This window comes from Halictus rubicundus, unplaced genomic scaffold, assembly GCF_050948215.1.
Source record: "Halictus rubicundus isolate RS-2024b unplaced genomic scaffold, iyHalRubi1_principal scaffold0053, whole genome shotgun sequence".
Lineage (NCBI taxonomy): Eukaryota > Metazoa > Arthropoda > Insecta > Hymenoptera > Halictidae > Halictus > Halictus rubicundus.
In genome coordinates this window covers 65,948-76,042 of record NW_027488594.1, presented here as the reverse complement: position 1 = coordinate 76,042, position 10,095 = coordinate 65,948, and positions in this window count along the sequence as shown.

Here is a 10,095-nt window from a genome sequence, read left to right as displayed (position 1 = left end):
CTCTATCCAATCCTATCCTTTATCCTATCCTATCCTCTATCCTATCCTATCCTCTATCCTATCCTATAATCTATCCTATCCTATCCTCTATCCTATCCTATCCTCTATCCTATCCTATAATCTATCCTATCCTATCCTCTATCCTATCCAATCACCTATCCTATCCTCAATCCAATCCTATACTCTATCCAATCCTATCCTCTATAATATCGTATCCCCTATCCTATAATATAATTTACCCTATCCTATCCTCTATCCTATCCTATCGTGTATCCTATCCTATCCTATCCTCTATCCTATCCTATCCTCTATCCTATCCTATCCTCTATCCTATCCTATCGTGTATCCTATCCTATCCTATCCTCTATCCTATCCTATCCTCTATCCTATCCTATCCTCTATCCTATCCTATCCTCTATCCTATCCTATCCTCTATCCTATCCTATCCTCTATCCTATCCTATCCTCTATCCTATCCTATCCTCTATCCTATCCTATCCTCTATCCTCTCCTATCCTCTATCCTATCCTATCCTCTATCCTATCCTATCCTCTATCCTATCCTATCCTCTATCCTATCCTATCCTCTATCCTATCCTATCCTCTATCCTATCCAATCCCCTATCCGATCTTCTATGCGATACTATCCTCTATCCTATCCTATCACCTATAATATCGTATCCTGTGTCCTATCCTATCCTCTATCCTATCCTTTCCGCTATCCTATCCTATCCTATCCCCTAACGTATACTATCCTCTATCCTATTCTATACTCTATCCTATCCTTTCCGCTATCCTATCCTATCTTCCATCCTATCCAATCCTATATCCTATACTCTATCCTATCCTATCCTCTATCCTATCCTATCCTCTATCCTATCCTATTATCTATCCTATACCATCATCTATCCTATCCTCTATAATATCGTATCCTGTATCCTATCCTGTCCTCTTTTCTATCCTATCCTCAATCCTAACCTATCCTCTATCCCATCCTATTCTCTATCCAATCCTATCCTATCCTCTATCGTATCCTATTCTCTATCCTATCCAATCCTATATCGTATCCTCCATCCTATCCTATTCTCTGTCCTATCCTATCCTCTATCCTATCGTATCCTCTATCCTATCCTATCCTCTATCCTATCCTATTATCTATCCTATACCATCATCTATCCTATCCTCTATAATATCGTATCCTGTATCCTATCCTATCCTCTATCCTGTCCTATCCTCTATCCTATCCTATCCTCTATCCCATCCTATTCTCTATCCAATCCTATCCTATTCCCTATCGTATCCTATTCTCTATCCTATCCAATCCTATATCGTATCCTCCATCCTATCCTATTCTCTGTCCTATCCTATCCTCTATCCTATCGTATCCTCTATCCTATCCTATCCTCTATCCAATCCTATCCTTTATCCTATCCTATCCTCTACCCTATCCTGTCCTCTATCCTATCCTATAATCTATCCTATCCTATCCTCTATCCTATCCTATCCTCTATCCTATCCTATAATCTATCCTATCCTATCCTCTATCCTATCCTATCCTCTATCCTATCCTATAATCTATCCTATCCTATCCTCTATCCTATCCAATCACCTATCCTATCCTCAATCCAATCCTATACTCTATCCAATCCTATCCTCTATAATATCGTATCCCCTATCCTATAATATAATTTACCCTATCCTATCCTCTATCCTATCCTATCGTGTATCCTATCCTATCCTATCCTCTATCCTATCCTATCCTCTATCCTATCCTATCCTCTATCCTATCCTATCGTGTATCCTATCCTATCCTATCCTCTATCCTATCCTATCCTCTATCCTATCCTATCCTCTATCCTATCCTATCCTCTATCCTATCCTATCCTCTATCCTATCCTATCCTCTATCCTATCCTATCCTCTATCCTATCCTATCCTCTATCCTATCCTATCCTCTATCCTATCCTATCCTCTATCCTATCCTATCCTCTATCCTATCCTATCCTCTATCCTATCCTATCCTCTATCCTATCCTATCCTCTATCCTATCCTATCCTCTATCCTATCCTATCCTCTATCCTATCCTATCCTCTATCCTATCCTATCCTCTATCCTATCCTCTATCCCGTCCTATTCTCTATCCTATCTAATACTCGATCCTATTCTATCATCTATAATATCGTATCCTCTATCCTCTCCTATTCTCTATCCTATACCATCATCTATCCTATCCTCTATAATATCGTATCCTGTATCCTATCCTGTCCTCTTTTCTATCCTATCCTCAATCCTATCCTATCCTCTATCCCATCGTATTCTGTATCCAATCCTATCCTATCCTCTTTCGTATCCTATTCTCTATCCTATCCAATCCTATATCGTATCCTCTATCCTATCCTATCCTGTATCCTATGCTATCCTGTATCCTATCCTATCCTCTATCCTATCCTATCCTTTATCCTATCCTATCCTCTATCCTATCGTATCCCCTATCCTATCGTATCCTCTATCCTATCCTATCCTTTATCCTATCCTATCCTCTATCCTATCCTATCCTCTATCCTATCCTATCCTCTATCCTATCCTCTATCCCGTCCTATTCTCTATCCTATCTAATACTCGATCCTATTCTATCATCTATAATATCGTATCCTCTATCCTATCCTATTCTCTATCCTATCCTATCCTTTATCGTATCCTATCCTCTATCCTATCCAATCCTATATCGTATCCTCTATCCTATCCTATCCTCTATCCTATCCTATCCTGTATCCTACCCTATCCTCGATCCTATCCTATCCTCTATCCTATCCTATCCTCTATCCTATCCTATCCTATCCTCTATGCTATCCTATAATCTATCCTATCCTATCCTCTATCCTATCCTATCCTCTATCCTATCCTATCCTCTATCCTATCCTATCCTCTATTCTATCCTCTATCCTATCCTATCCTCTATCCTATCCTATCCTGTATCCTATCCTATCCTGTATCCTATCCAATCCTCTATCCTCTCCTATCCTCTATCCTATCCTATCCTCTATCCTATCCTATCCTGTATCCTATCCTATCCTATATCCTATGCTATCCTGTATCCTATCCGATCCTCTATCCTATCCTCGGTCCCATACGATCCTGTATCCTATCCTATCCTCTATCACATACTATCCTCTAACCTATCCTATCCTCTATCGTATCCTATCTTCTATGCTATCCAATACTCTATCCTATCATCTATCCTATCCCATGCTCTATCCTATCCTATTCTCTATCCTATCCTATCCTCTATCCGATCCAATCCCCTATCCTATCCTCTATGCGATACTATACTGTATCCTATCCTCTATGCGATACTATCCTCTATCCTATCCTATCACCTATAATATGCTATCATGTGTCCTATCCTCTATCCTATCGTACCCTCTATCCTATCCTATCCTGTATCATAACCTATCCTCTATCCTATCCTATCCTCTATCCTATCCTATCCCCTATCCTATCGTATCCTCTATCCTATCCTATCCTTTATCCTATCCTATCCTCTATCCTATCCTATCCCCTATCGTATCCTATCCTCTATCCTATCCTCTATCCCGTCCTATTCTCTATCCTATCTAATACTCGATCCTATTCTATCATCTATAATATCGTATCCTCTATCCTATCCTATTCTCTATCCTATACCATCATCTATCCTATCCTCTATAATATCGTATCCTGTATCCTATCCTGTCCTCTTTTCTATCCTATCCCCAATCCTATCCTATCCTCTATCCCATCCTATTCTCTATCCAATCCTATCCTATCCTCTATCGTATCCTATTCTCTATCCTATCCAATCCTATATCGTATCCAGTATCCTATCCTATCCTCTATCCTATCCTATCCTGTATGCTATCCTATCCTATCCTCTATCCTATCCTATCCTCTATCCTATCCTATCCTCTATCCTATCCCATCCTCTATCCTATCCTATCCTCTATCCTATCCTATCCTTTATCCTATCCTATCCTCTATCCTATCGTATCCCCTATCCTATCGTATCCTCTATCCTATCCTATCCTTTATCCTATCCTATCCTCTATCCTATCCTATCCTCTATCCTATCCTATCCTCTATCCTATCCTCTATCCCGTCCTATTCTCTATCCTATCTAATACTCGATCCTATTCTATCATCTATAATATCGTATCCTCTATCCTATCCTATTCTCTATCCTATCCTATCCTTTATCGTATCCTATCCTCTATCCTATCCAATCCTATATCGTATCCTCTATCCTATCCTATCCTCTATCCTATCCTATCCTGTATCCTACCCTATCCTCGATCCTATCCTATCCTCTATCCTATCCTATCCTCTATCCTATCCTATCCTATCCTCTATGCTATCCTATAATCTATCCTATCCTATCCTCTATCCTATCCTATCCTCTATCCTATCCTATCCTCTATCCTATCCTATCCTCTATCCTATCCTATCCTCTATCCTATCCTCTATCCTATCCTCTATCCTATCCTATCCTCTATCCTATCCTATCCTTTATCCTATCCTATCCTGTATCCTATCCAATCCTCTATCCTATCCTATCCTCTATCCTATCCTATCCTCTATCCTATCCTATCCTCTATCCTATCCTATCCTCCATTCTATCCTATCCTCTATCCTATCCTATCCTATCTTATCCTCTATCCTATCCTATCCTCTATCCTATCCTATCCTCTATCCGATCCTATTGTCTATCCAATCCTATACTATCCTCTATCTTATCCTATTCTCTGTCCTATCCAATCCTATATCGTATCCTCTATCCTATCCTATCCTCTATCCGATCCTATTGTCTATCCAATCCTATACTATTCTCTATCGTATCCTATTCTCTATCCTATCCAGTCCTATATCGTATCCTCTATCCTATCCTATCCTCTATCCTATTCTATCCTGTATCCTATCCTATCCTCTATCCTATCCTATCCTCTATCCTATCCTATCCTATCCTCTATGCTATCCTATCCTCTATCCTATCCTATCCTCTATCCTATCCTATCCTCTATCCTATCCTATCCTGTATCCTATCCTATCCTATATCCTATGCTATCCTGTATCCTATCCGATCCTCTATCCTATCCTCGGTCCCATACGATCCTGTATCCTATCCTATCCTCTATCACATACTATCCTCTAACCTATCCTATCCTCTATCGTATCCTATCTTCTATGCTATCCAATACTCTATCCTATCATCTATCCTATCCCATCCTCTATCCTATCCTATTCTCTATCCTATCCTATCCTCTATCCGATCCAATCCCCTATCCTATCCTCTATGCGATACTATACTGTATCCTATCCTCTATGCGATACTATCCTCTATCCTATCCTATCACCTATAATATGGTATCATGTGTCCTATCCTCTATCCTATCGTATCCTCTATCCTATCCTATCCTGTATCATAACCTATCCTCTATCCTATCCTATCCTCTATCCTATCCTATCCCCTATCCTATCGTATCCTCTATCCTATCCTATCCTTTATCCTATCCTATCCTCTATCCTATCCTATCCCCTATCGTATCCTATCCTCTATCCTATCCTCTATCCCGTCCTATTCTCTATCCTATCTAATACTCGATCCTATTCTATCATCTATAATATCGTATCCTCTATCCTATCCTATTCTCTATCCTATACCATCATCTATCCTATCCTCTATAATATCGTATCCTGTATCCTATCCTGTCCTCTTTTCTATCCTATCCTCAATCCTATCCTATCCTCTATCCCATCCTATTCTCTATCCAATCCTATCCTATCCTCTATCGTATCCTATTCTCTATCCTATCCAATCCTATATCGTATCCAGTATCCTATCCTATCCTCTATCCTATCCTATCCTGTATGCTATCCTATCCTATCCTCTATCCTATCCTATCCTCTATCCTATCCTATCCTCTATCCTATCCTCTATCCTATCCTATCCTCTATCCTATCCTATCCTGTATCCTATCCTATCCTGTATCCTATCCAATCCTCTATCCTATCCTATCCTCTATCCTATCCTATCCTCTATCCTATCCTATCCTCTATCCTATCCTATCCTCCATTCTATCCTATCCTCTATCCTATCCTATCCTATCTTATCCTCTATCCTATCCTATCCTCTATCCTATCCTATCCTCTATCCGATCCTATTGTCTATCCAATCCTATACTATCCTCTATCTTATCCTATTCTCTATCCTATCCAATCCTATATCGTATCCTCTATCCTATCCTATCCTATCTTATCCTCTATCCTATCCTATCCTCTATCCTATCCTATCCTCTATCCGATACTATTGTCTATCCAATCCTATACTATCCTCTATCGTATCCTATTCTCTATCCTATCCAATCCTATATCGTATCCCCTATCCTATCCTATCCTGTATCCTATCCTATCCTCTATCCTATCCTATCCTCTATCCTATCCTATCCTCTATCCTATCATATCCTTTATCCTATCCTATTCTCTATCCTATCCTATCCTCTACCCTATCTTATCCTCTATCCTATCCTCTCCTCTATCCTATCCTATAATCTATCCTATATTATCCTCTATCCTATCCTATCCTCTATCCTATCCTATCCTCTACCCTATCCTATCCTCTACCCTATCCTATCCTATCCTCTATGCTATCCTATAATCTATCCTATCCTATCCTCTATCCTATCCTATCCTCTATCCTATCCTATCCTCTATCCGATCCTATCCTCTATCCTATCCTATCCTCTATCCTATCCTATCCTATCCTATCCTCTATCCTATCCTCTCCGCTATCCTATCCTATCCTCTATCGTATCCTATTCTCTATCTTATCCAATCCTATATCGTATCCTGTATCCTATCCTATCCTCCATTCTATCCTATCCTCTATCCTATCCTATCCTATCTTATCCTCTATCCTATTCTATCCTCTATCCTATCCTATCCTCTATCAGATACTATTGTCTATCCAATCCTATACTATCCTCTATCGTATCCTATTCTCTGTCCTATCCAATCCTATATCGTATCCTCTATCCTATCCTATCCTCTATCCGATCCTATTGTCTATCCAATCCTATACTATCCTCTATCGTATCCTATTCTCTATCCTATCCAATCCTATATCGTATCCTCTATCCTATCCCATCCTCTATCTTATCCTATGCTGTATCCTATCCTATCCTCTATCCTATCCTATCCTCTATCCTATCCCATCCTCTATCCTATCCTATCCTTTATGCTATCCTATCCTCTACCGTATCCTATCCTCTATCCTATCCTATCCTCTATCCTATCGTATCCTGTATCCTATCCTATCCTCTATCCTATCATATCCTCTTATCCTATCCTATCCTCTGTCCTATCCTATCCTATCCTCTATCCTATCCTATCCTCTATCCTATCCGATCCTCTATAATATCGTATCATCTATCCTATCCCATCCTCTATCCTATCCTATTCTCTATCCTATCCTATCCTCTATCCGATCCAATCCCCTATCCTATCCTCTATGCGATACTATACTGTATCCTATCCTCTATGCGATACTATCCTCTATCCTATCCTATCACCTATAATATGGTATCATGTGTCCTATCCTCTACCCTATCGTATCCTCTATCCCATCCTATCCTTTATCCTATCCTATCCTCTATCCTATCCTATCCTCTATCCTATCCTCTATCCCGTCCTATTCTCTATCCTATCTAATACTCGATCCTATTCTATCATCTATAATATCGTATCCTCTATCCTATCGTATCCTCTATCCTATCCCATCCTCTATCCTATCCTATCCTCTACCCTATCCTATCCTCTATCCTATCCTATCCTCTATCTTGTCCTATCCTCTATCCTATCCTATCCTCTATCCCATCCTATTCTCTATCCAATCCTATCCTATCCTCTATCCCATCCTATTCTCTATCCAATCCTATCCTATTCCCTATCGTATCCTACGCTCTATCCTATCCAATCCTATATCGTATCCTCTATCCTATCCTATCCTCTATTCTATCATATCGTTTATCCTATCCTATCCTCTATCCTATCCTATCCTCTACCCTATCCTATCCTCTATCCTATCCTATAATCTATCCTATCCTATCATCTATACTATCCTATCCTCTATCCTATCCTATAATCTATCCTATCCTATCCTCTATCCTATCCAATAACCTATCCTATCCTCTATCCTATCCAATAACCTATCCTATCCTCAATCCAATCCTATACTCTATCCAATCCTATCCTCTATAATATCGTATCCCCTATCCTATAATATAATTTACCCTAACCTATTCTCTATCCTATCCTATCCTCTATCCTATCCTATCCTCTATCCTATCCTATCCTCTATCCTATCCTATCCTCTATCCTATCCACTCCTCTTTCCTATCCTATCCTCTATCCTATCCTATCCTGTATCCTATCCTATCCTATCCTCTATCCTATCCTATCCTTTATCCTATCCTATCCTCTATCCTATCCTATCCTCTATCCTATCCTATCCTCTATCCTATCCTATCCTCTATCCTATCCTATCCTATCCTATCCTATCCTCTATCCTATCCTATCCTCTATTCTATTATATCCTCTATCCTATCCTATCCTCTATCCTATCCTATCCTGTATCCTATCCTATCCTCGATCCTATCCTATCCTCTATCCTATCCTCTATCCTCTATCCTATCCTATCCTCTATCCTATCCTATCCTCTACCCTATCCTATCCTCTATCCTATCCTATCCTATCATCTATGCTATCCTATAATCTATCCTATCCTATCCTCTATCCTATCCTATCCTCTATCCTATCCTATTCCTCTATCCTATGCTATCCTCTATCCTATCATATCCACTATCCTATCCTATCCTATACCCTAGCCTATCTTCTATCTTATCATATCCTCTATCCCATCCTATCCTCCATCCTATCCTATCCTCTATCCTATACTATCCTCTATCCTATCCTATCCTCTACCGTATCCTACCATCTATAATATCCTATCCTCTATCCAATACTATACTCTATCCTATCCTATTCCTCTATCTTATCCTATCCTCTATCCTATCCTATAATCTATCCTATCCTATCCTCTATCCTATCCAATAACCTATCCTATCCTCTATCCTATCCAATAACCTATCCTATCCTCAATCCAATCCTATACTCTATCCAATCCTATCCTCTATAATATCGTATCCCCTATCCTATAATATAATTTACCCTAACCTATTCTCTATCCTATCCTATCCTCTATCCTATCCTATCCTCTATCCTATCCTATCCTCTATCCTATCCTATCCTCTATCCTATCCACTCCTCTTTCCTATCCTATCCTCTATCCTATCCTATCCTGTATCCTATCCTATCCTATCCTCTATCCTATCCTATCCTTTATCCTATCCTATCCTCTATCCTATCCTATCCTCTATCCTATCCTATCCTCTATCCTATCCTATCCTCTATCCTATCCTATCCTATCCTATCCTATCCTCTATCCTATCCTATCCTCTATTCTATTATATCCTCTATCCTATCCTATCCTCTATCCTATCCTATCCTGTATCCTATCCTATCCTCGATCCTATCCTATCCTCTATCCTATCCTCTATCCTCTATCCTATCCTATCCTCTATCCTATCCTATCCTCTACCCTATCCTATCCTCTATCCTATCCTATCCTATCATCTATGCTATCCTATAATCTATCCTATCATATCCTCTATCCCATCCTATCCTCCATCCTATCCTATCCTCTATCCTATACTATCCTCTATCCTATCCTATCCTCTACCGTATCCTACCATCTATAATATCCTATCCTCTATCCAATACTATACTCTATCCTATCCTATTCCTCTATCTTATCCTATCCTCTATCCTATCCTATCCTATCCTCTATCCTATCCTATCCTCTATCCCATCCTATCCTCTATCTTATCGTATCCTCTACCCCATCCTATCCTCCATCCTATCCTATCCTCCATCCTATCCTATCCTTTATCCAATCCTATCCTCTATCGTATCCTATCCTTTATCCCATCCTATCCCCTATCCTATTCT